Genomic DNA, 25667 nt, shown 5'->3' with positions numbered 1-25667 from the left:
ACAATATGAAGTGCACGAATATACGTGTTGTGGGTGTCCCAGAAGGAGAAAAGAAGGGAAAAGGAGAAGAAAAACTAATGGAGGAAATTATCACTGAAAATTTCCCAACTCTTATGAAAGACTTAAAATTACAGATCCAAGAAGTTCAGCGTACTACAAAAAGAATAGATCCAAATAGACATACTACAAGACATTTAATAATCAGAATGTCAGAGGTCAAAGAGAAAGAGAGGATCTTGAAAGCAGCAAGAGAAAAGCAATCCATCACATACAAGGGAAGCTCAATAAGACTATGTGCAGATCTCTCAGCAGAAACCATGGAGGCAAGAAGACAGTGGGATAATATATTTAAATTATTAAAAGAGAAAAACTGCCAACCAAGAATTCTATATCCAGCAAAACTGTCCTTCAAAAATGAGGGAGAAATTAAAATTTTTTCAGACAAAACATCACTGAGAGAATTTGTGACCAAGAGACCAGCTCTGCAAGAAATACTAAAGGGAACACTAGAGACAGATACGAAGACAGAAGAGAGAGGTGTGGAGAAGAGTGTAGAAAGGAAGACTATGAGTAAAGGTAAAAAGAAGGAAAATCAGATATGACATATAAAATCCAGAAGGCAAAATAGTAGAAGAAAGTATTACCCATGCAGTAATAACACTGAATGTTAATGGATTAAACTCTCCAATCAAAAGACATAGTCTGGAAGAATGGATTAAAAAACAGGACCCATCTATATGCTGTCTCTACTCAAAGGACACGAGGCCAAGGATACAAATGGACATTTACACACCAATATTTATAGCAGCATTATTTACAATTACCAAGAGATGGAAATAGCCAAAATGTCCATCAACAGACAGTTGGCTAAACAAACTGTGACATTTACATAAGATGGAATATTATGCAGCTGTAAGACAGAATAAAGTTATGAAGTATATAACAACATGAATGGACCTTAAGGACATTATGCTGAGTGTGATTAGCCAGAAACAAAAGGACAAATACTGTATGGTCTCACTGATATGAACTGACAGTAGTGAATAAACTTGGAATATTTCCTTGGTAACAGAGACCATCAGGAGATAGAAATAGTGTAAGATATTGGGTAATTGGAGCTGAAGGGATGCAGATTGTGCAACAGGACTGTATATAAAAACTCAGAAATGGACAGCACAATATTACCTAACTGTAATACAATTATGTTAAAACACTGAATGAAGCTGCATATGAGAATGATAGAGGGAGGAGGGCTGGGGCATAAATGAAAGCACAAAGAAAGATAGACGATAAAGATTGAGATGGTGTAATCTAGGAATGCCTAGAGTGTATAATGATAGTGACTAAATATACAAATTTAAAAAATGTTTTTGCATGAGGAAGAACAAAAGAATGTCATTACTGCCGTGTGCTGAAAATAGATGGTACTTAATAGTTTAAAATTTCAACTAATGTGTGAGACCAAAGCAAAAAAATGTTTATTTGGTACAAATCTATACTTTGACTAGTGCATCTCCTAATATAACTCATGTAGATAGTTGATTGAACACCTTAAGCACATGGAACTTTGTGTAGGACATGAGATTTTGTTGGTTTGTCCAGGTGATGTCCTGATGAATCCCAGAGCGATTTGATCAGTGAGTGGAAAAGTATTTGCAAAGTCCCCTTCGGGGAATGGTGAGAACAGGGGAAAACTCAACTTCCCCAAGTTGAATTCTTGGTATTCTCACAAGCAGTGTGGACAACCAAAGCTATAGGCTGAGCCCCCAGTCTTGGGGGTTGTTCATATGAAACTTAACCCCACAAGGGATAGGTCAAGCCTACTTAAAATTAAGCCTAAGAGTCACCCCCAAGAGAACCTCTTTTGTTACTCAGATGTGGCCTCTCCCTCCAGCCAACACAGCAAACAGACTCACCACCCTCCCCCTGTCTACATGGGACATGACTACCAGGGGTGTGGATCTTCCTGGCAGCATGGGACAGAAATCCCAGAATGAGCTGAGATTCAGCATCAAGGGATTGAAAAAAACCTCTAGAACGAGCTGAGACCCAGCATCAAGGGATTGAGAAAACCTTCTCGACCAAAAGGGAGAAGAGTGAAATGAGACAAAGTGTCAATGGCTGAGAGATTCCAAACAGAGTTGAGAGGTTATCCTGGAGGTTATTCTTACACATTAAGTAGATATCACCTTGTTATCCAAGATGTAATGGAGAGGCTGGAGGGAAGGCCTGAAAATGTAGAGCTGTGCTCCAGTATCCATGTTTCTTGATGATGATTGTATAGTGATATAGCTTTCACAGTGTGACTGTGTGATTGTGAAAACCTTGTGTCTGATGCTCCTTTTATCTACCTTGTCAACAGATGAGTAGAACATATGGAATAAAAATAAATAATAGGGGGAACAAATATTAAAATAGATTTAGTTTGAAATGCTAGTGATCAATGAAAGGGATCAGTAAGGGGTATGGCATTTAAAATTTTTTTCTTTGTTATATTTTTCTGTCGTCTTTTTATTTCTGTTTCTGAATTGATGCTAATGTTCTGGGAAATGATCATGATGATGAATATGCAACTATGTGATGATATTGTGAATTGCTGAGTGTATGTGTTGGGAATGTTTGTGTTTCTTGTAATTTTTTTTAATTAATAAAAAATTAAAATAAATAAAATAAGACTCAAGCACTTCAACAAGGGGAAACAATCTGAAGGTTCAAATTAGGTGATTCTTACAAAATAAAAGGATATTGAGGGTGGGCCACAGTGACTCAGCAGGTAGAGTTCTCGCCTGCCATGCCAGACACTTGGGTTCGATTCCCAGTGCCTACCCATGAGGGAAAAAAAAAAGGATATTGGATATAAAAGGGTTGTTGTATTTCTTAGAGTCTACCACAGATTCCTGCATCGGAGTCCTCTGGTATGTATGTAGCAATGCTGACTTCTGAGCCTTATCCTAGATGTAGTGAATCACAAGCTCTGAGGTGGGGTAGAGGTGGGGAGGCTGGCAATCTGCATATTTAATTAATAAACGCATTCCAAGCAATTCTTAAGCATATTAAAATTCAAGAAGCATGGGTTTAGAGACTTTGAGGTCGCTTATAAAATTTGTGAATATCATTTGATAAATTCACAGTACTTGGAATTGATAAAAGGGATGGATGGTAGTAGCCCCTGTTCTTATCTTGTCCTAAAATATTCTGTGTTTTCTCCTTTGGTTTCTTACCAAAATCCTGCAGGAATCTTCGGGTCAATGCATAAATGCTCTGAAGTCCACTGAATACTTGGTCCAATTCTTGGTGCTTTAAATTGATATTCACTGAATATATATATACATATATAGTTAGGCAGTGTTAACTCCACAATTTGTACACAAACGGGTATTGAGTACTTTCCTCCTCTATATAGTACATAGAGAGTCAAATTGATGACGTGCATTTCCACCAAAACCTGCAGTTACTTACTGGGAAATATGTCCCCTCACCCCTCAGAATCCTAAATTAAGTTTACTTCCAATGAAAAAAATAAAAGCATCTAACAGGGAAAGGAAAATAAATTTATGATATCATTAGATGAATACCATCTGTGGCTAAGTGGGCATTCAGTAAGAATAATAAACAGTGGGGGGGGGTCTTTTTTCAGCTTGGATAAGGTTGCACTCTCCCCAGCATCAGCACCCACTGAGCTACAATTGTGTGTACAATTGTGTGGTGTCTTAAAGGCATTTTTTGGTGTAGTATGTATCAGAGAACAGCAGAAGTTTGTGAAAACCAAAAATACTTTTCTTCACATTGTTAAGCGACTTGCATGCTTTTCATCCATTCTTTAGAAAATGAAAAGCTAATGCCATGTAATTCCAATTTCCTGGGATTCTGAAAAACCATTAAAGACACACACTGATGCCCTTTGAATGGAAGCACGGATTGGATTGGTTCTGTTATAGGGGTTCTTGACACTCATATGCTCAAATCAGAGTTTTCAAATGTTTCCTTTGTGTTCAAAACACCCAGACGGTCTGATTTCAATCTTGCATGTGTCTCTGGGTGAATGCAGATGTTAGTATTTTTTTTTCCTTAGGGAAAAAAGAAACTTCATTAAAACCTATATTAGTTATGCAATACTTCAGATTTGATAATTATTAGAATTTCAGGTTTGTGTGTATAAAATGTAATGTTTTAAAGTTTATTGTCAATTGAAGTGTTTCCCTTTCTTGTTCTAGATTGATGAAAAACTAACCAAACACCTTATAAAAATGAGCTTTAGTGGAAGCAGGGATAAGCAGGAAGATTTCTAGCACATTAGTATTTTGTTTAAAAACAAAGTAACATATCTGTGTTACTAGATACGTTAGGCTAAACTTTGAAACCACCTTATTCTTCCTAAAGTTGTCTTCCTCTTCCTCATATCCATTTTATGCTGAAGTATTATACTTGTATGTAGAGTCCTGAAGCATTTTCCAAAGGCCTCATTGATTCCCAGGAAAATGGTTACGTAGAAACAAAATTGGTGGGTGGTGTGCTCCCAGAGATGTGCAAGAACGAACATAATTTATTGGTGTTTATTTATTATTATTTTAAATAATTTTTCTGTTTATCCATTCATTCATTTTTTTACATATATTCCATACATGGTAAGCAATCAGTGGCTTATAATATTATTACATAATTGTGTATTCATCACCATGATCATTTTTTCAAACCCTTGCATCACTCCAGAAAAAGAAATAAAAAGAAAAAACACATACATATCATGCCCCTTTCCCCTCCCTCTCATTGACCACTTTTTGGTGTTTATTGCATGCAAAACAGTGTGCCAAAAAAACACACACAGAGTTAGGCATGAAGTTATTAAACACTGAGGCATGGGAAATGTCAAGCGTCCACATCTCTGTGTCATGGGAGACCTAATTTTGGTTCTCTGGGGAGGAAGTAGCTTTTCCTGCTAAAAGGGAGATCAAACCCCTTCAAAGATCAAGGCCAGGTGGGTGGGAAATACAGAGAACTGTAGCACCACACACCCATGCTCCAGGCGGGTAGGTAAGTCCATAAGAGCCTGAAACCAGAAGCGAACATTTTGACTGCCTCAGATAGGAACAACGTGGGACCCCCCAGAAAAGGAGAGCTCTAGACCTTGGAAACCTGTGAAGGATGAACTTACAGGATATTAGGGTTTGTCGCTAGGTCTCATTCTGGAATTCAGTAATTTTGAACAAACCCTTTTATGACTTTCACAAAGTCCATTGTCAAAGAACACTTTTTAAAGTGTTCTGTGTAGCTATATGGACCTGGTTCACCTTAAAAGGACAAAACCGGTTACATAATTTCTTTTACTAAATTGGGTAAGGTCTACTTTAGTATGGATGAGCTACATGTGATACTAGCATGTGTGAAGAATCTTATAGCTATCCTGAATGAAACAATCCAATCATCATATTTTGGTGATGTGAAACACTACAGATTTGTGAAAAAGTAATGAGCAATAAATTAATTGGCATTTGTAGAAAAGAATCTGATGATTAAGCTCATTAATTGAAGAGGTATTTATTGCACCCCTAATACATGCATTGCTCTGATAGGTGTTACTGTGGTGAGGATAGTGGAAGGTGCAGGAAGGGGAAAGGAGTAAATTCTAATCTCCTACAACTTCTAATTCTAATTTCCTAGACCAGGATGATGAACAGCAATGCTCAGAAGAGAGATACTGTGGCCCCTGGAAGTGTGCTGTGAATTGTAAGCAAGGCAGTTTAATATAGAGTTAAGAGCATGGGCCCTGGAGCCCAATTATCCAGGTTTAAATTCCAATTCTGTCATTTACTGGCTGTGTGAGAGTTCTCAGTTTCCTTACCTCCACAAGTTTTCAATAGAAGTCTTCCTATCTTGTAGAACTGGGGAAATAAAATGAATCAATATATTAAAGCATTTAGTATAAGATTTAAATATTAACTATTATCAAGTTCTACTGAAATTGATATTCAGCAGTCCATGCATTCCATTACATACTGTAACAATTCTTTGCAAATCATTAATTCATGTAAGTTGTATCAGTGACTCTGCGATAACCTATTAATTAGAACACACAATTTCCCAGTCATTCTAGAGCAATGGAAATTTACTGTACAAAGATTAAGACAGACTCTGTCCTCACAGTTAAGGATGTTCTAAGAGTATCTGGAACAATCTAATACTTCTGTATTTTACTGAATTTACATATTCAGGATTAAATTCTTATTTTCCTTCAAATATAATTCATATTGACTCAGGGACAATAATTCAGGATAGTTACCCAAAGTAGCCAAAGCAGGATGCTGGTTTTCATGTGATCTGCAGCATTTGTCCACCAGGGGGCAGTCCACACATTGAAACCAAGGACAGAAATAACAAGGATAAATTGAATCTGTAATTAAAAAAAAAAATCACATTTTAAATTAGTTTCAGTTTCAATAAACCTAGTAGCAGAGGTATAACCACATAACAGAAGTGGTTCTTCTTCCTGCCCTCTGGTAGAAAGATAATCAAGAGACAGGAGGGAAAGCAAAGGGAGTACTAATCTACAATCCGGACTCACAGCCTGCCAGATAAATGAGGCCAGTGGGCACTGTATGAAGTGAAATGGACCAAGGCTAAATTCAGTGTACAGAACAGGATTTAAATGCAAGGGAACTACTGGCAATTAGTGAGATTATTAAGACTTCAAGTATATAGATGTTCATCAAAGGGTGTTTTATGTCTTCAGTCTCCTCTAAAATGTGGTGAAAGCAGCAGTAGCTATAAAAGCAGAACAGCTATGAGCTTCTCAGCTAAGAAATACATCCCCAAGTCCAAGACTACTGTTTCACATTTTAGAAGGTCTGAAGCATTCCGGTGGTTGTATCCAAATAAATAACCATATTTCATATGCCTAGAATTGACATTTAGCCCTAGAATAGATGCTCCCCATTCCCAGAACATAGAAATCATACTAACTGATGGCATTTGATTAAACATTTTAAACTCTGAACTTTCTCTAGGCCCTGGTGCTGTTATTGTATGTTTGGGAAGGAAGGGAGTTGGGACTAGATGAGCTAATCAAAGCTCCTCAAACTTTAATGAGCACCTGGATTATGGGGACCTTGTTAAAATGCTGACTAGGTCTGGAGTGGAGCCTGAAATTCTGCCTTTATCATCAACTCCTAGGGGAAGCCGATGTTGCAAGTCTATGCATCACAACTTGCAGCTTTTACAATTAACCAGGAACCAGTCGAGTGTAGTGGAAAGAAAAGTGACTTTGGTGTTCAAACATTCAAATTTAAATTCCAGTCTCTACTCTTATGTTATGCAGCCTCAAGAAAAATATATGTAAGAGAATATGTAAAGTATTAATCATTTAAGGCATAAGGAAGAAATCGAATGAAATCAAATCTTCATATTTCCCCACCATGTGGTGCATGATCATATCATATATTCATAGAACTTTACCAGTTACAAAGCACTTTTCAATGCATTGTATCCTCATGAAACCTTCCTCAGCTGGGTTTTTGCAAGGGTTCAATGAGATATTTCACATCAATCACTTGCAGGGCGCCTGAGCATCAGGGCAAGTGCACAATGAATGTCAGCTGTTATTATTCTAATTTGATCCTCACAACAATCTTGTACAAGAGAGGTTATCATCTTCACATTGCCAGATTTTTTTTTCTTTAACTGAGGCCCTGGGAGATATAAAGTGACTCACCCAACATCACATAGCTGGAAATGTCAAAAGCTGGACTTGAGCATACGTAATGTTTTCTTGTTGTCGGGTGCATGTTCCAGTACACTATTCACCATAAACACAAATGGGAGGGGGTATGAGGTTAGTTCAGTGGTAGAATTCTTGCCTGCCATGCAGGAGATCTGGATTCAATTCCCAGTCCATACGCCGCTCCCCCCCCAAAAAAATATCCAACCAAACAAGCAAAAAAAAAAAAAAATTCAACAAATGCTGCTGCAATAACAGGATACTCACATGGAAGAAGAATGAAATGTGACCCCCCCACACACACACACAGAGCATACAAAAAAGTAGTTATGGGACTTTCTTTCCTTAAATACTATTATAAAGTGTAAGTCCAAATCCCATGCCCCACCACTAGCTTTCCCACCCTTTTGGTTCTGAATTTATAGTTTCACTGACCCCCAAATTCTCCTTCAACAACTAGGTATAGGACAGAGGTGCCTAGTCTTGGTTGCCCATAAGAATTCCTTGGGAGTTTTAAAAAGTATTGGGATGCAGATGCCAAACCATCCAATGGCATCAGACTGTCCCATAGACCATTTTTCTTCTGCTCGATCCACAGTGGGTATGTGTAAAGCTGGAACTCAAAGTCAGTTTTCCAACTCAAAGTCAGTTTCTCCAACTCTAAATGTACTGTTCTTCTGGCTGCCGCATGGAAGGGAGGACAGGAGACCACCATAACAACTGGAAGCCAATTACAGAAAAACAAATTTTAACATAAAAGATTGAATATGCTCAGGGAGGTGATGGCCGGGAAAATGTAAGCAGTTTAACAGAGAAGTTATCCTGAAAAGTCAAACTTCCTACAGAGAAGGAAAAACTTTGGGCTTAGTGGCCCACCTTTCCAGATATGGAGAAATACATCAGCATGAAGCATCCCTGTAGATGCAATACAAAAAAGGACTGGCACAGAGAGCACTGATTGAGTGCACCATTTCTCTGTAGAAGTAGAACAGAATTAATCTGGGTGGTAGGCAGCTTTCAGATAAAAATTCCTGGATGACAATTACTGTGTACCTCCGAGACTGAAATGATCTGGTAATTTTTTTGTACTCAATAAGAGTAAAATACCAAACACAGGATAAATCTAAATTTGGATGTCTGGATCTTTAACCAAAATATTTTACTGATCAAGCTAATGGATACCCCCTTAGCTCCAAATTCACCTACAAGAAAATATGTCACCAACATCAAGTAATCCTGACAAGTAGAGATCGGATTAATAGGATAATCATAAAATATGGGGGTTCCTTTTCATTATCTTCTGGTGACTGTTCCCCAAGCCCTTCCCTTATCTCCTGCTACCTAAGGCAACAAGCACATGGGCAATTGGGTCAGAACCACTGCCATGGAGATTGGGTCTGGAATCCCTGGTCAGAACTGCCAAGGCAATAATGAATATTAAGTGTCAAATCTTCCAGATTTCCTGGCCGCTAATGCAGACAGGGTTATTGCTCCCCCGCAGAGCTGGCAATGGAAGTAGAAGCCCCCTCCCCGATGTAATTCCTCCCTCAGATTTGGAGCAAGTTCTCAAAATTTGCCTCAACTGAGCAAAGCACAAATTATATCACTGTTTGGATCTATTTCCTCCTTCTCTTAACAAAACTCAAACGCCAACAAGAAAATTCCACTTTGGACACCCCTGGATGTATCTTCTTGTCCCTCTCCAGGCCCCAGATGTGTGGGTCCCTTTTTCTGGTTGGTGTCCAACTCCAGTTTGACTTCTAAGGTCTCTCAGTAACTCTGTCCTGAGTTAACCATTGCTTTTTTATGTAGCTTGCAGTCCTGCTAGGAATCAGCCCAAAGGGAAAGAAAATGGACATGGCATTCCCACTTTGGGGGATAAAGACTAGAAGAACAAAAGCTTTAGCAGACAACAATGGACCCTGTCAATTAGACTAGGTGAAGCTAAAGCAAATGAATGCTTTTCTGAGGAAGATGGAACATGGTGAGGGAGAGAAAACTGGGCTGGAGGAATACAAGTACAATGGTTGCGACACTGATTACACAGAGGGACCTTTAAGAGCACGTGTGCCAGTGGAGCGATGCCCAGATAAAGAACGTCAACACAAAAGCCTGCTGCCTGCTCACCCTAGGATCAGAAAGGGGCCAGAATTCCAAGGAAAAAACTCGTGTTTAATCTAACAAGAGTCTACAAAAGGTCAAATTGGACACTTTTCTGGGATGATCAAAGGGATTTCCTTACCTGCTAGGATTGTGAGAGGCAAGAGGGAGTCAGAGCCTCTTTTTTTTTTTTTTTTTTTTTTTTTTTACCCCTTATCCCCTCCTATTATTTATCTATTTATTTTTCCTTATTGTTTTACTCATCTGCCCAAATCCTGGATAAAAGGAACATCAGACACAAGGTTTTTACAATCACACGGTCACATTGCAAAAACTATATTGTTATACATTTGTCTTCAAGAATCAAGACTACTGGAACACAGCTCAACAGTTTCAGGTGCTTCCCTCCAGCCGCTCCAATGCATTATAAACTAAAAAGGGATATTTCTATAATGCATAAGAATAACCTCCAGGATAACCTCTAGACTCTGTTTGAAATCTCTCAGCCACTGAAACTTTATTCTGTCTCATTTCTCTCTTTCCCCTTTTGGTCAAGAAGGCTTTCTCAATCTCGTGATGCTGGGTCCTGGTGAATCCCAGGAGTTCTATCCCACAGTGCCAGGGAGATTTACACTCCTAAGGAGTCATGTCCCACGTAGGGGGGAGGGTAGTGAGTTCACCTCCCAAGTCAGTCGGCTTAGAGAGAGAGGCCACATTTGAACAACAAAAGAGATTCTCTGGGGGTGACTCTGAGGCATGATTATAAGTAGGCTTAGCTTCTTCTTTGCAGGAATAAATTTCATAGGGTTGAACCCCAAGATTGAGGGCTCAGCCTATTGAATTGGTTGTACTCACTGCTTATGAGAATATCAGGAATTCCCTAGATGGAGAAACTGAATATTTCCTCTTTTCTCCCCAGTCCCCCAAGGGAACTTTACAAATATTTTTTTTATTCTCTGCCCAAATTACTCTGGAATATATTAGGGCATCACACTAACCTGTATAAACCAACAAGATCTCACGCTCTATTCAAGATTCCATGTACTTATGGTGCTCAGCTGAACTGACCATACAAGTTAAATTAGATAATGCACTGTCCAAATTATAATAAACATCTCTCCCTTTGATCTTACATGGAAGTTGAAGTTTTAAAATATGAACCATATTATCCATTACCCTGAATTCTGATTTACCTTAGTCTTATCCAGATCAGCTTCACTCATATCTCTAGTTGAAGTCTGATCACTTTTTCCACTTTTTTAACAGTTGCAGAGCCTCTTTTTAATTCCTTAATAAAAACAAGAAAAACAGGTACCTCTAAAATACACTCCTGTTTTAAGTTTTTATTACAAAGGGCAAGGTGGACTATATTAACCTGGAAAGCAGCAGTTTTCTCCTCTGGTTTTACCGGAGGGGACTGTGTGTCTGCAAAGAAGGGGTCTGAGATATATGACTGTGCAGATCACATCATTTGTAGTGATTTATTAGTTAAGAAATAAAGCCTGACGGGTGGGTGTGGTTACCATAGTGTAATCACACCCCTAGGGTGAGACTACACTACAACACAACCAAATCCCCCCCAGGGGTGTGATTAGCTCATAAGACCCTGCCTCCCAGAATTGCCAGACTCTTTAATGTCATTTATTTATTAAAAAAGAATGGGCCAGTCAAATCTGTTCTGTAATGTGTGGCTGTCACTGAGGCTGGCCTTCCTGCAAACAAAACAAAAAAGAAAGAACAAACCAAAACTCTGAAGTATTTGATATCTCCTACTAAATACTGTTTCAGTTGAAGCTCATGCAAGCCAAAATAGCACAAAAGCAACCTCACCAGTCCTTTCGTGCTTTTTGTGTTCAGATGCAATAACCATTCAGTGGACCAGTAGGGAATCAGAATCTTTATTTTATTGATTTCATGGTTTCTCTCTTGCATACATTATGTAGCCTTGGGGAGGGGCAAACTAATAAAACATTTCAAGGCTGGTATTTATTTTATTTTATTTTTTGGTGCTTATTTGCAAGACTGGCTTGAACACTGGCTTTAAAGAGTGAAGAACCACAATAATGAAGTTGAGTAAATTGAATAAACCTTCTCAGTTTGAACTTGTCACTCATTTTAGAGATTGTTATGCTTGATAATAGTAGTGATGAAATATACAAATGTGGGAAAAGTTTATATTTTTAAAATAATATTTATTATAGGTTGCTTGCCTTTTTCTCTGCTCCTTCCTTCTTTCCTTCCTTCCTTCCTCCCTCTCTCCCTTCTCTTTCTTTCCCTTAAGAGCTTCAAATAATTTCTTCGGGTCTTTTATTCTATTTCATCCCCTTAAGAAATTAACTTTATAAATATCCTTTCCCCTAATTGTTCTTCATTCCTCCTACAGCTGTTTGCTTCAGGTGATCAGGAGCACAATCCCAACAGAGGCTCCTTCACACACACACACACCCCACCTCCATCCTTTTAGAGTAAAACGGTGGATCTCAGCCCTAACAAGATTCCAAATCAATGGGTATTCACACTCGGGGAATATCTGGCCCAGACGACACATAGTTCACCTCTGGGCGAAGAAAAAGAATAAAGTATTGAATTTTGCTTTAAGCAAGCTTTTAAAAAACATGGAGCCACTCTCTCATCTCAGCAAATGCCCCAACACCTTATTAGGGTTTCATTTCAATTACTCCGAAGACAAAGTGGATATTATACTTTATCTTTCATAGAGCCTAGAGGGTGTGTGTACACGCACGCACACACACACACACACACACACACACACACACGGCGCCGCACGGAAAGCTGCGTAGGAAAGTCTTGATAAATTCTTCGGTGGACCCTTCTTCGCGGAACCAGAGCCAGGCTGGCACCGTAATTTGACACCTGCCTTTTTTTTTTTTTTTTTTTTTTGACACCTGCCTTTTCAGTTTGTCACTTAAAACGCTGGAAGAGAAACATTTTATTTTTACTAGGCACTTCATACTATTTCTGTGCCCGAGGCTCTCATAAACTACTACTCTCTAAAGGTCTGGAGCGGAAAATAAGCATGAACGATTGAAAACGCGAGAAACTTCAAAGGAAAGAACCGCGGCAGACGAGAAACGCCGAGCACCGTTCAATGGTACCCGGAGAGCGCCGGGCCCGCTCCCCGCTCACGCCACCAGAGGGCGCTCGGCACTCCTCCCTCCCTGGTAATTGATGGAGGCAGCCGAAAAAAGATAATTAGTTTTATGTATATAATATTTGATCATGAAAATATCTTTGCCTTATTTTGGTATAGGAGGCCTGTAATATATGTTAAAATACTTAATTTTTTATTATCTCTTCTCATGGCTGCAGCCCGGCCTATCCAAAATTACTGGAGCATCAACTGAAAATGCAGGCAATGTAAGCAATGTTAAATCTAATTTTTCTGCACAAAACCTAATTAGCCATTTTAAAAAAAGGTTAACGCCAGCGCCTGAGACGGTTTTTGTTTAATAATCCTATTACTGACGGCTCATCATGTATAAAATGGTGCACTAGGATGCAAAATTTCCACTTGTTTATAAGCGTATCGCCAAGAAATGTATAAAATAATCGAGAGCGGCGGAGGCAGGTCCGAGCCGTCTGGAATGCGCGCACCTCCAACGTAAGTAGGCGGCGCGGCTGCTCCGGGTTGGAGCTCACACCGTGCAGGGGACACCTTGGCTGGGCACGTCCCCGGCTTCTTACAAAAAGGCCTCGGACTTTTGTTTTCGGCCCGCGCTGGTTTTCCCGGTCATTTGGATTTGGAAGCTCCCTCCTTGCCGGGGGAATCACAGGGTCGCAGCCTCGCCGGGGCCAGGCCGGGAGCGGGGCCCGAGGCCAGGCCAGCTCGGAGATTCTAGGAGAGTCGGCTTGCTAAAATGCCCCTACCTCTACCCCGTGCCCCTGCCCCCCCCCCCCCCTTGCACGCCAATAAACAAACTCGGTGGCCGCTGGGGGTGGGGGAGGGGTGCTTCCCCCCCCGACTGGGGGGTCTCCAGGCGACCCAGGCCGGAGCTGGGGAAGAGAAGTGGGACCCACCAGGGCTGTGCGGGTTCGCTCCTGGTCGCGCGCGGCCGGCTTGCATTTTGCCGGGAGTGTACCGAAGCTCCGGGAGGGGACGGGTGGGGACGGTTCTGGAAAATTCTGGCCCCTTGGAAGATTAGGGAAGGAGCCAACGGGCCAGGGAGCTGGGGAGCAGTCATTGGGCGCTGTGAGGTCTCCGGGAAGGCTGTTGCACTTAGGACTCCGCGCCCCCAGCCCAGCTTTGAAGGTGTTTTAAGAATGGTTTAGGAATGGGGGCATCAGAAGGATGCGCGCACGCAGAGGGCCGAGCGAGAGTCCGGCTGCTCTGCCCTGGGAGGGAGGGAGGCACCTGGGATGGAAAGCGAGAAAGGCGCAGGCGACACAGCGGAAGGCGCCTCGGAGTCGCGGGAAGTGCAATGCTCCGGAGATGAAAAGTACCCGAAACTTCTGTTGTCCCTTATCCCCAACCCAGCGCCCAAACCCATGGAGGCGAGCGCAACCCCCGCCCCGACCCCTCGCCGAGCCCGGCCCGCGCGATTACTAAGGAGACGCGGCCTCCGGCGCTGCTGTCTTCGCGCCGTTTGAAAACGGATCCATCAGCGGGTACCGGGCGTTTAAAAGGGTCTTTCTGAAGGAACTTGTGGGAAAGGACAAAAGCGGGCAGCCCCCATTCAGCTGACTAGTCAAAGGCGCTAAATGGGGCATCAAAAGGCGCCCCAGCTAGGAAACAGGTCCAATCGCAAGAGAAAAGAACCTGGTTTCTTTTCTCGGCTGCAATACGGCTGAAAAGCCCTAAAGCAAATAGGCAAAGAATGCAGAGGGGGCCGAAAGGAAAAATAAAGAAACAGTCTCATGAATGCATTTTCCTGGACTTTAATCGAAAGAAGTGACAACTTCCTAAGCGCCGCTGGGGGCCCGGCGCGGGGTCTGTTGCGGTGCGGACCCGTCGGGAGCGCGCCTCTGCGGTCCCTCTGCCCTAGCCGTGCCCGCGCGCGCTTCCAAGCGAGCCCCCACCCACCCACCCACCCACTTTTTAAATTGTGGTAACATATATAACATATCCCATCTTAACCACTTTCAAGAATACGATTCAGTTGGCGTTCATTACATTCACAAAATGGTGCTACCATCACCACCAGCCATTACCAAAGTTCTCCATCACCCTGAAGAGAACAGACTTCCTTTTTTGTGTGCAATCCTTGTTTTTTATTTTAAATGATAATGAAGGGAAGGGAAGGGGAAGTAAAGGAAAGAAGGGGAAAGGAAAAGAAGGGAGCTAGGGGCAGAGCGCGGCCTCAGGCCAAGGTTCTCCAAAGGCTTTTCTGCGGAAAGATTGTTTTTATGGAAACCGAACCCAGGCTGTGTGACCCGGCGATCCTCGCACCTTCCTTTCCGTGCTTGACTTTTCTCCAGCCAGGTGATTTGGAGATTGTTTGCGTTTCAGTTTTCTGCGGGTCAAAAATGAACAGGATTGCCAAGCTTAGCCACTTTTTGCAGCCTTTTCATTCGCGCCCCCGGTTCCTCGCTCAGGGTCGCCCTTCCTTACTTAACTAACTTTGTTCCCTTACTTAGAACAGGGAAGGGAGTGCGGTCGAAAGCCTCCCAGGTGCGGTGATTTGGGATCAAAGACTGGCCGAAGGTCGAGCTCGGGATTCAAGCTCCCGGAGTAAAGTGAATCACCCCTGTTCCGATCCCGCCTCCACCCCGAGCCGGTGTCGGAAGAAAGGGTGCGGGACGAGGTGATTGGCGGGGAGGACGTACTGGCCAGGGCTGTGGTCCGATTGGCTTTGCTTTTTTTTTAGTCTTAGTGTGTGTTCTGTAAAGTTGTGTCAGGTTATTAGCAAAGAAAGGGGCACCCGGGGTCATAAATATGCCGGGTTATGCCTGCCGCGACTGGTCGGTTCTTCCAACTAGCCCAGCGCGCCCAGCAGTTGTGGGGGAGTAGGGAATGGGGTTCTGTCTTGGGGCTCACACACTCCGCAGCTTCAGGGCAGTTTCCAGCCCTGGAGGGCCACAGGACTTCAGCACTGGGGCGCAGCGGGTGGCGTGGCGGGGTGGGGGAGTCGGGGAGAGGACCCTTTCCGCTGGGTGAGCATGGAGATCTCCGCAAGGTTGCTCCCAAGCTCAGGTCCGGGTTCAATTTCCCAGTGGTCCCAGGAAGACCAATTGGAAGACGTATTTCTGGCAACCGGTGTGAGCTGCTGTCGCGATCCCCTAAAATATCGAGGCAGGAATCTTAAGGCCACGTTCCTCAAAGACTACTGATTCCAGAAAAGCTACTGGCGACAGAGTTGTGGCCCCCCAACGGACAGGTTTCAGCCAGGGATGATGGTTCGTTAAACTGTGTGCACAGGAATAAACGGGATGCAAGGGGCCACATCTCCACTCCGGGCTTTGGGGAGACACTCCTGCCCTGGATCCGAGGTGGTAGGGCAACTCCCTGCCTTTTGTTTGTGGGTGAGGGATGCGCGTTTTGGCGGCAGCCGAGCAAAGGGGGGGAAATTAATTGCAGCCAATTAATAATTAATCCCCTTTAAACAGCTTTATTATCTCCCTCGAACGACAGGGATTTGTCTGATAACCCCCCGAAGACCAAATGTCAAGTTTAACCAAATAGTTATTGCTTTATCAACCCGAGTCTGCAAATAAATTAATCAAAAGCAAATCTGTCCTTTGTGCGGCTCATTTGCTGGTAATGGATGGATATGAAGATTTGCCAATATTATTGTCTGTCATTCAATCTAACAAAGTGAACATTTATTGCATATATATTAAAAATTATCCCGGAATCGAGTGGCGCCGGGTTGCATTTATTGGAGTCTTCGCAGGGGTGAGGTCCCCTCGGATGGAGACGCGTGGGGAAGAGAGAAAGTGCAGGACTGTGTGTCCCAAATCTCTTTAAGCTTCTGTGCCGGCGTCTGTCCCCCTTCCTGCGGCATCAGGCCCCCTCGCCTTTGTCCCGAGCGGCCGGACGTGCAGGCCGCCGCCTGCCGCACTGCCAGGGCCAGCGCAGCCGAGCTGCTGTCAAAACAGAAGCCCGGAGCCCCAAGCACTTGCAAGCGGACCGGCCCGAGGAAATTTGGGGGGGTGACTGAAGAGGGAGAAACGGGAGGGGCGACAGCAACTCTTTGTCTGCTCTCGGGTTGCATCATTTTCTAATTAGGCATAAAATTGTCTTCATACACTGGTATCGGGGCCTTCATAAACATCACCATTATGGTTCATAAGGGCGCCATTGTGGGGAGGCCGTCCCAAAATAGAAAGGGTTAGGGAGGGAGAGGTCTGGAGTCCAGGAGGCCCGGCTTTGTCCTCCCCTGGGAGAAGATGGATGGCCAGTGTCACTCAGATGATGACTTGGGACTATTAAATTGCCAGAGGGCGAATTATCTTTTCCAGCTCCCAATGGTTGTGGAAAATTCTAGAGGTTGGAGGTGGAGGGTCTTGGGTGGGAGGAGAAGGTCGAGAGGCTGGAGTAGCTGGGCAGGTTGGAGGAGGAGGCAGGGTAGTGGCGGTGCCGGAGGCTGCGGGTCTCCCTCCCGGGCACCCGCGGCTGCTGCTGTGCTCTACAATAAGGGCGCACCTGGTCCCGAGTTAACCTCCCACCCGGACCCTATCGCCAAAACTGGGGGACAGGCGGGGCCAGAGAAACGAGAGGGGCAGGAACTCGGAGCCGTTCGGGGCCGTGCCAGGAAGGGGGACAATTGTTCCCATTATCCGGAGCCGAGGCCAGAGCGCGGCTCGGCGGGGGAGTTAGTACGTTGCTAACTGGATGGAGATGGATGGAGCGCCCCGAGCCCTCCCGCACACCCTCCCCCGCGACGTCGTGTCAGACTCGGGGCAATTACTGTCCCGCCAGGATGGACACGCCGCCAGCCACCCTGACCCCGGCGCGCTGGCCCACTGGCTGCCCGCGCCTGCGCGATTCGCTCTCTCGCCTTTACAATAACCCTACTTGACACAAACTCCCGTGCGCTTATCTACATCTGCTTGACCTCCTGAACCCGCGGGAAACCTCTGCTGCATTGAGCCCAGTTACATTTTTTCTTAGGGGAAGAAAAGCTTTTAAAAGTACAAATTTCAGTTCCCTGCCTAGTCAGCCCTCTTTTGGCTTCCGTGTCTCTTGGATTTCCATAGCCGCACAGACAAATCAATTCGCTTCCTTCTATGCTTTGGCCATGGCTGAGCTGTTTGGGAATCCTGAGCTTTCCAAGGTGACCCACAGGCACTCCGCGCCACAGGCAGTGGTCCTGCCTCCTAAGTCCAGCCGGGCCCTGGCGATGCGGTGGGGAGTGGGGAGGGAAGAAGCTCTCAGACGTGCCAAACCCTCTCTGGGTCCCTGGCCAAGTGAGGGCGCAGCTGGGGGCCAGGCCAGGGCCCCAGAGCAGCCTGGAGCCCCACGTGCGCTCTCGCTGACCTGGTGGGGGCGGGGACCCAGGCAGGGCAAGTCCGGGAAGTGTCTGCAGGCTCCGGGAGCTGCGGCTGCCAGGCGCCAAGACCGGAGGGAGCCAAGGGTGGGGAGGGGAAGGGACTTACTCAGAAGATTCCGGGGAAAGAGCCTGGCCAGGCCAGTGTCCAGCGTGGATCCCCAGCTGATGCCAGACCCCACCTTGCTCTCCGAGGCTTGCTCTGGGGGGACAGGAAGGTCCGGGTTGCATTTACACTGCCTGCTGTCTTCCTGCCAGTTGTCCCTGGTCTAATTAGGTCCAGCTCGCTGTGAGTCAGAGGCTCTGGATGAGACTCCAGAACTTTAGAGATAGAAAAGTTCTTAGAGGGCAGATGGTCACAGTGACCTCCAAGTAGAAAGGAACAGGTAGGTCTCATCCACTCCCAGCCAGGTCTGCCCTCCTGACTTGTCCACCTGCAAGGGAAATGTCAGGAGCTGAGGCTGGGGCATGCCAGGTAAGGGCTCCCTTAAACTTAGGTTCTGTGGCCTTGGCTCTCCTTGTTTAAGAGTGGTGGGAAGTGGCCATTGCAGGTACAAGACGTTGGCAGTTGTCTCAAAAAAAGCAAGCAAACAAAAATCCCTGGTGTCCAAAACTCTGGGTTCCAAATATAACATATTTTCTTTCTATTTAAAAAAAGAGGATCTTTTAGATGTCTAAATATATGGAATATAATTTTCACACTGCCACTTGTTACTATCATTGGAGGTAGGCCCAAACCAGTGTCTCAGATTAGTGTTCCTGAGCCTGTCCATTTATTTATCATCCATTAATCATTCTTTAATAATCCTATAAATAGTTATGGAGGAGACAGTTCCACATGGGATCTAGAAGAAACAGAAGACACTGTACTCAAGGAACTTGCAGTTCCTTTGGAAGAAAAATCAATGTTATATATACCGAAGGGTTTTGCATCAGGCCTGGTCATGGAACCACAGGGTCTAGGCTGAGCCTAAATTTACCTCTTCCTTGGGACCTGAATGATTCTGAGTTTCAGTTTTCTTAACTGCGAAATGAGCATGTTGGATATATGCTCTGGAAGTCCCCCTAAATTTTCTAGCTGTTCCAAAACATCTAAGTAATATTCACAACCCAGATATTAATGAACATTGAAGTGCCTTTACAGACTTAAGGAAGATATCAGTTTTTAACCATGCCTTTGAACTTAGCATTCCAAACAGAGGCGGACAAAGTCTGTACACAGGGAAAGGTATGGAACACACTAGATTAGGAATTTGTCTGTCAAGGACTGTGTAAACTTACGTAAGTTATTTTATCTTTCTTAATTCTCAGGTTGCTCAATATACAGTGGGGATAATAAGATAATAATGTCTGCCTTATTCACTCTCAAAAGTACTCATATGGATCCACTCTCATAAAGTATGTAAATGTGTTGTGAAAACTAACAAGCATTGTTGATATTAAAGACACAGAGGAGGAGCCAGTGTCTTTATAAAAGCACCCTCTATAAAAGCACCCCAATGATGACTGCCCAAAAGATGGGTTCCCTGTTTCTTTTGACTCTGAAGGAATTCAAGGATGAGGGATCCTGGCAGACTTGGAAGATGCTGGATCTTGGGCATTGGTTGTCCACAACTAGTGTGATTCTCCACCTGTGGGTTGCTGTCAGGATAGGATGTTCTCTCCTTGACTTTCAGCATCTACCTTTGGATATTAAAGAGAAGATATTTTCCCATATAGGTAAAATCCAGAAAGATCTAGCACAGGTAGCAGAAATACTGCCTTAGTAAGTTAGTTTGAATTTTAAGGGCTCTGCTGATGGAAGTTTCATTGAAAATAAGATTGTTTATAGACTGGAAAAAAGTAAGGAAGGTGAGAAATTCTTTTAAAGCCTTTGAACTGCTGTCCCCCTTCTGAAGAAATATTTCTTTATTCTTAGCAGGGAAAATAAAACCGAACCCAAACTTCTTTTCATGATATTCTCCTTGCTAAGAATTCTATTAGCTCACTGAGGGCTGCGATGATGTGAATTTTAAAAGAACCTTCACCTCCTTGCTGAAAGAGAAGGAGGAAAATCACAATGGGTTCTGAGAGAAAACTTTTGACTTTAGAGAAGGAATATGCCTGTAGGTAAGAAGGAAACCTTGGGAACCGGGTGGGGGCTGTTAAGCCCGGAGGAGTGGACACCCACGTTTTTCCTGATGGTCATAACATTGATAAAGCAGCTAGCAACGTATTCATCCAATGTTGCATGTGGAAATCTTCCAGCAGGTCCTCAATTAAGGGAGCTGCCTTTCCTTTCATTCTCTTAACTTTTGTGTTAAATGTTAACAACTTGATGCTATCTATTATGGTGCCATTATCCACAGAATGTTAACTAAACTGGTTCTTTTATCTCTATTATGGGGCTGCCGCATTTGCAGATTTATGCATTTTTGATATTAAATTCTTTCTACCATTAAGCCTACCCTCTTGTTGACTTTCATTGACCCCCCCGCCCTGGCCCCCAATACTTTTCCATATTTAATATTGAAACATTTTTCTCAGTGCCCCTTGGCTTTGTTGCTACCCATTTGACGGCTGTCCCTAATGGCCTGTACTGTTTGCTCTGTTCTTGAACTTGGTAAGGTCACACAGTCTTAAACAGTGATGTCCTCCCAATGTCCACCCTTGCTGTCCAGCTAAGTTGCCCTTGTGTCACAAGATCTGCCCTTTTCTCCACCCCTAACTACCAACTGCCCCTAATCACTTAAACAAACACCTTCCCTCCTGGTGCCCTGGGCCCCCTGAGTCTTTGGGGTTTTGTTTAGCTGAGCTGCTAATGCTCTGCCAGGCCCACTGGCGGCTTGGCCTCGCTGACCTGATACATCGCAGCTCTTCTCCTTGGAGCGCCTGCCTTGTCCAGTGCGCCCTGGGCCAAAGGCCAGGGTCCGGGCAGGATTGACCAGCTGCTTCAGGTGGCCACAAAAGACACCAAAAGACTTCAGCTTGGAGCGGGCAAATGAATGTATTCATTTATCTTCCCTGCACCCCCACCCCTAACCCATCCACAAACTCAATCTACAGCTTGGCTTGAGACAAGACAAAGGGGAATTATCCGGAAGGAGTTGGGGGGGGGGTGCAAGAAAGAGGCCCATCTCACACCAGAAATCTTAGCTCCCTTCTTAGGGGCCGTCTGTTCAGTTTCACAACACTTACACGACCAATTTCCAGAATTGAAGTTGCCTGGTGTTTTGATTCTTCCTTTGCCTGTGCATTTGTGCCCTGAAGGTCCCTTCCAAATGGATACTAATTGTGGGGGCTGCACGCTGCTGGCTGCTCCAATGCCCCAGGGCCCCGAGGACCTGCTTCTCAAAGCCTTAATTGACAAGGACCTGTCTGTATTTAGGAGCAGCTGGTCCAGAGCGTTGGCACATCAGTGCAATCTTAACGCAGCATCCCTAGCCCCGAGGAGGGTGAGGGTAAATGTGGTTAAAATGAAGGAAGATTTATAGCCGGCCCCCTTGGGTAATAGGACAGAAGACAGCTCCCAAGATTTTCCCCTACGAGGGGGTTCATTCATCAGCTCCCGGGCCTGGTAGCCCAGTAGGAGGCATACTCCAGCTATTATTACTAATGGAGGAGGGGAGGAGAGGAGGCCTGCTTAGAACAATTAGGCAGGTGACAATATCCCACTAGAATGCATCGCCCCCAAGATTGGACCGAGGTTTCGCTGACGATCACGGCTGTCTCCTGCTTCCGCCAACCTCGGCGCCGGTTTCTCTGTCGGAGTCTGGCTTTGGGTTAATGGTGGCGCCGCGGGCCGGCTGGGAAGGGAGAGGAGGGTGCATTGGCTGCCCTGCCCGGGAACATGCTTTCAGTGGCCGCTCGGACTTCTTGTTAGGGATTTTTTTTAAAGACCCAAGTGGCCCGGGATAAGGGCCAGTGCCTAGGCCATTTGTCCTTCCTGATCAGCCTCGGCAGGAGCGCCCAGCTCCCCGGCTCCCTGCTCCACGCCGCGAGCGCTTTTTTGAAACCTACTCGCTGCGTAGATACAGCCATTCAGCGGGTTTACAAAGAAGGTTTATTGGTTCAAGAGGACCCCGGTTTTGTTGCTGTGTGTGGGAAATACTTTGATGTCCGCCCCGTTCGCACGTGTGAACAGGGATAATGGGTTTGGGGATCCTCATTGAAATTTGAAGTTTTAAAGCAGAAATTCTCTAACTTTTGCCTGTTTTCTCAACTTTTTCTTTTTCTTTCTTTCTTTCTCTCTTTTCTTTTTTATTCCTTCAGGAACAATGCCAACATTGAAACCCTCGGTTGGAGTCTGCACAGTTGGAGATCTTTGGTGCCATTTTAGACATCTTTGGATTTCATCAATCAAACTGACTGCAATTTTCCATAAAAACCCTGAATTTGGGTCAGAAAGTGGGCAAAGTAGATAAAGATCATTCGAGCTGTCCTATAAGATGATAAATAGATATCCTTTCAGGCCAACAATGCCAAAGTGCAGTTTTGTGATTCCCTTCCATGGGTTCTGAATGCAGTGAGTCAAAACGATTTACACATGTTTTCCCATGGTTTAGGAGGTGTCTTTACATCCTTGTCAATCGTAGCCTGGCCTTTTCCCCCACTGAGTTGCTAAGTGTGCTGCTTTGGGTTTTTTTTTTTTTTTTTTTTTCCTTTCTGTCTTTCTTTCTTTCTGACATGTGCATGTGTTTCCCAAAAACATCAAGAGAAAGTTTTTTTTTTTTATCCTTCTATTGCTCAAATCACTAGAATATGAGTCTGATCGAGATAATTCTCTGCAAGTAGGCTGGTAACAGAAGCCCACGTACTGGTGTAGAAATCCCATTTGCTCTGTGGTTGTTCACAAGGTATTTTAGACACCATGCTGGGGTCTAAACCCATTTTCTTAACAACAACATCAACACCCACTGGCACTCTGTCCTTCATATTCTTGAACTTGACAAATGGCCTTTTGTATAAGGTAAATAAAAGGAAACCCTAAAAGAAATGGCAGAAAATTAACCCAAAGAAAATCAATCCACTACCTACAGAGAACTTCCAAATGTTAGCTGAAATACTTCCTAAGTAGAGCATTTTACATTTTTCTCCTTCATTATTAAAAATCCAAATCTTCCCACTGTTTGTTTAGCATACAGTAAGGGCCGCTTCCTACTCACTGAACTCCCCAGTTTAATTCTCTCCTTCTTTTGAATCTTCTTGGCCCTTCCCCTCAAAATATTTTCATTTTGGTAATCCCTTCATTCATCATTTTCAGTTAGCTGGACGTCAAAAATGGTCTTGAAGGATTACTGGCTCTTCATGGAGAAGCCATGTTTGCCTATTTCTGAATCAGTCATCTCAGTAGCCTCATGAACCCGTAGATCTTGTGGGGGCATCTACGAATATGCAGAAAATACATTTATTTTTCTTGATATAAGAATTTTTTCCCAATATTCATCACATGAGCACAGTTTCCTTTCTGTGCTTTGCTTTTCCATACTCACTAACTAAATATCAAATGTATAAAACGAAGCACCTATGGAAGGGAATAACACACTGGAAGTTAATTACTGTTATTAACTTACTGGCTTTATTAGTTTTGAATGAAGCGCAAAGCCATGGCTACAGTTATTTAAATACTGTCTATTAGTTAAAATAATTTGCAGTTTTGGATGCACACTCACCACGTAAGATCTAAAATGGCAATTGGAGACTTAGAAAAAATCCCACCATTCCTCATTTAAGTAAATCTTACTGTCAAGTACTAAACATTTTAACTTAATCTTAGCTATATGAATTACCCTTTATCATTCTTCAGTGCTGTTTTATCAATTTCTCATTTTATATAATGAAAAAAATATGCCTAATAAGCGATGTTTTAATTTTAAAAAGTACTTTTTGAAGTTTCAGAAAGGCCATTGTGAGTAGCAAATTCATGAAGGTAAAATACCCATAATTATCTCTCTTGTTTAATATATTAGCAAGATAAATATTTTCTTAATGCCGTCTTCTTCACCACTAATATTTATTTTAGATATATCCACGGTATTCACGAAATCTATTTAACAAGTAAGAGGGGCAAGGCAGGGAAGTAGAATAGAAAAACTATACATTGAAATTTGTTAGTCACTTCCAATCAGAACACATGATAAAAGCACATCTGAGAGTTAAACAAAAATAAGTGAATGGTAAAATTTTTTATACAACTTCTTTCAGGAACCCATCTACCACATCAAATAAGCATATATGGTATTCTTATTTTAGAATGCTAACATGTTCTGTACATACAGTGAAAAACATTTGATTATTGTCAGTGTTGATGAGAGCAGAGGCCCTATTCATTAAAAGAAAGAGGTCAAATAACTATAGGCAGTGCACTACACTCTATAAATAAAGTATAATGCAAAGAACAAATGGTGAGTCATAAACTTAAAACCTCAGATTTGAAGTTAGCTTCTGCAAACACATGTACTTAAGACTAATCAGGTATGAAGTAATTTGGGCTTTTGTCAGGGACTGGATCTCCTAAGAATCAGAATTGTGGACCACCGAGGGAATGTCTGGACCATCCAGTTCTAGTTTCCATTTTTATGTGGGGAAACTGAGCCTGAGCAGGTCAAATGGCATCATATTCTCCACTAGTGGCAAGAATGCAGTTGCAACCATAGCTTTCCCTCCTTCTCCCTTGACTTTACAAAATCAGGGACTTATTCAACTTTCTTTTCCATAGCCATTAAAAAAAAAATCCAAAGGGCATTTACATCCAGGTCTTAGAAGACCCTCCTTTCACTCGTGCCATACCTTTAATAAGCTAATGTCTGCACAGGCCCAACAGCTCATTTGGGAAGTTGGACAACAGTTCTCCCTCATGGATGATTTTTGTTCTTGAGACTTAAAACTGGATATTTCCCTCAGTGCTCTGACCTCTGTTTCCCTATCTGAAATAAAATGAGGAAATGAAAATGCTTCCAATAAGGCAAAAAAGAAAATGAAGGCTGTGGCTGTATACTGCACATAAAGCAAAGATGAAAAAAAAAAAAATACCAGGTGAGTATTTGGATAATTCAGGTCCCCAAAGAAAGCTATTCATGGTAAAAGAGGTATTTGGGACCCCAATTATCCAGTTTGCCTATAGGTAAATTCTGAATTTATTGTATAGTTAATTACATCCTTTAGTAGTCTAGACAGCTACCACCCACATCCCAAGCATATAGAATTCACTTCTTATCCTAATACTATAATATTTTAACTCCGTCATTTGACAATTATCAATAACACTTTTCAAAAATGTTTTAAAGCTCATGTTAACATGCACAGTAAGCAATGATAACATTCTTCTTATTTTCAAATACAACATTCATTAACTTGCTATCATCACCTCCTCCAAGAAGGGGATTATCCTGGGAGTTATTGTCAAATCTTACAATTTCTAAAAATGATAT

The 25667-nt window shown here is 43.2% G+C and overlaps 1 long non-coding RNA gene across 1 annotated transcript in view; it reads left to right on the top strand.

The window, feature by feature from the left end:
* Positions 1–22740, top strand: part of LOC143663187 (uncharacterized) — a 71480-nt gene extending 48740 nt beyond the window's left edge. The window contains exon 3 of the long non-coding RNA XR_013165852.1: positions 22510–22740. This is a non-coding gene — a long non-coding RNA (uncharacterized LOC143663187). The remainder of the gene's footprint in view (positions 1–22509) is intronic.
* The last annotated feature ends 2927 nt before the right edge of the window (positions 22741–25667 follow it).

This window comes from Tamandua tetradactyla, chromosome 19 (genome assembly GCF_023851605.1).
Source record: "Tamandua tetradactyla isolate mTamTet1 chromosome 19, mTamTet1.pri, whole genome shotgun sequence".
NCBI lineage: Eukaryota > Metazoa > Chordata > Mammalia > Pilosa > Myrmecophagidae > Tamandua > Tamandua tetradactyla.
The sequence above is the reverse complement of the archived record's forward strand: the minus strand, read 5'-3'. Positions and strand labels throughout refer to the sequence as shown.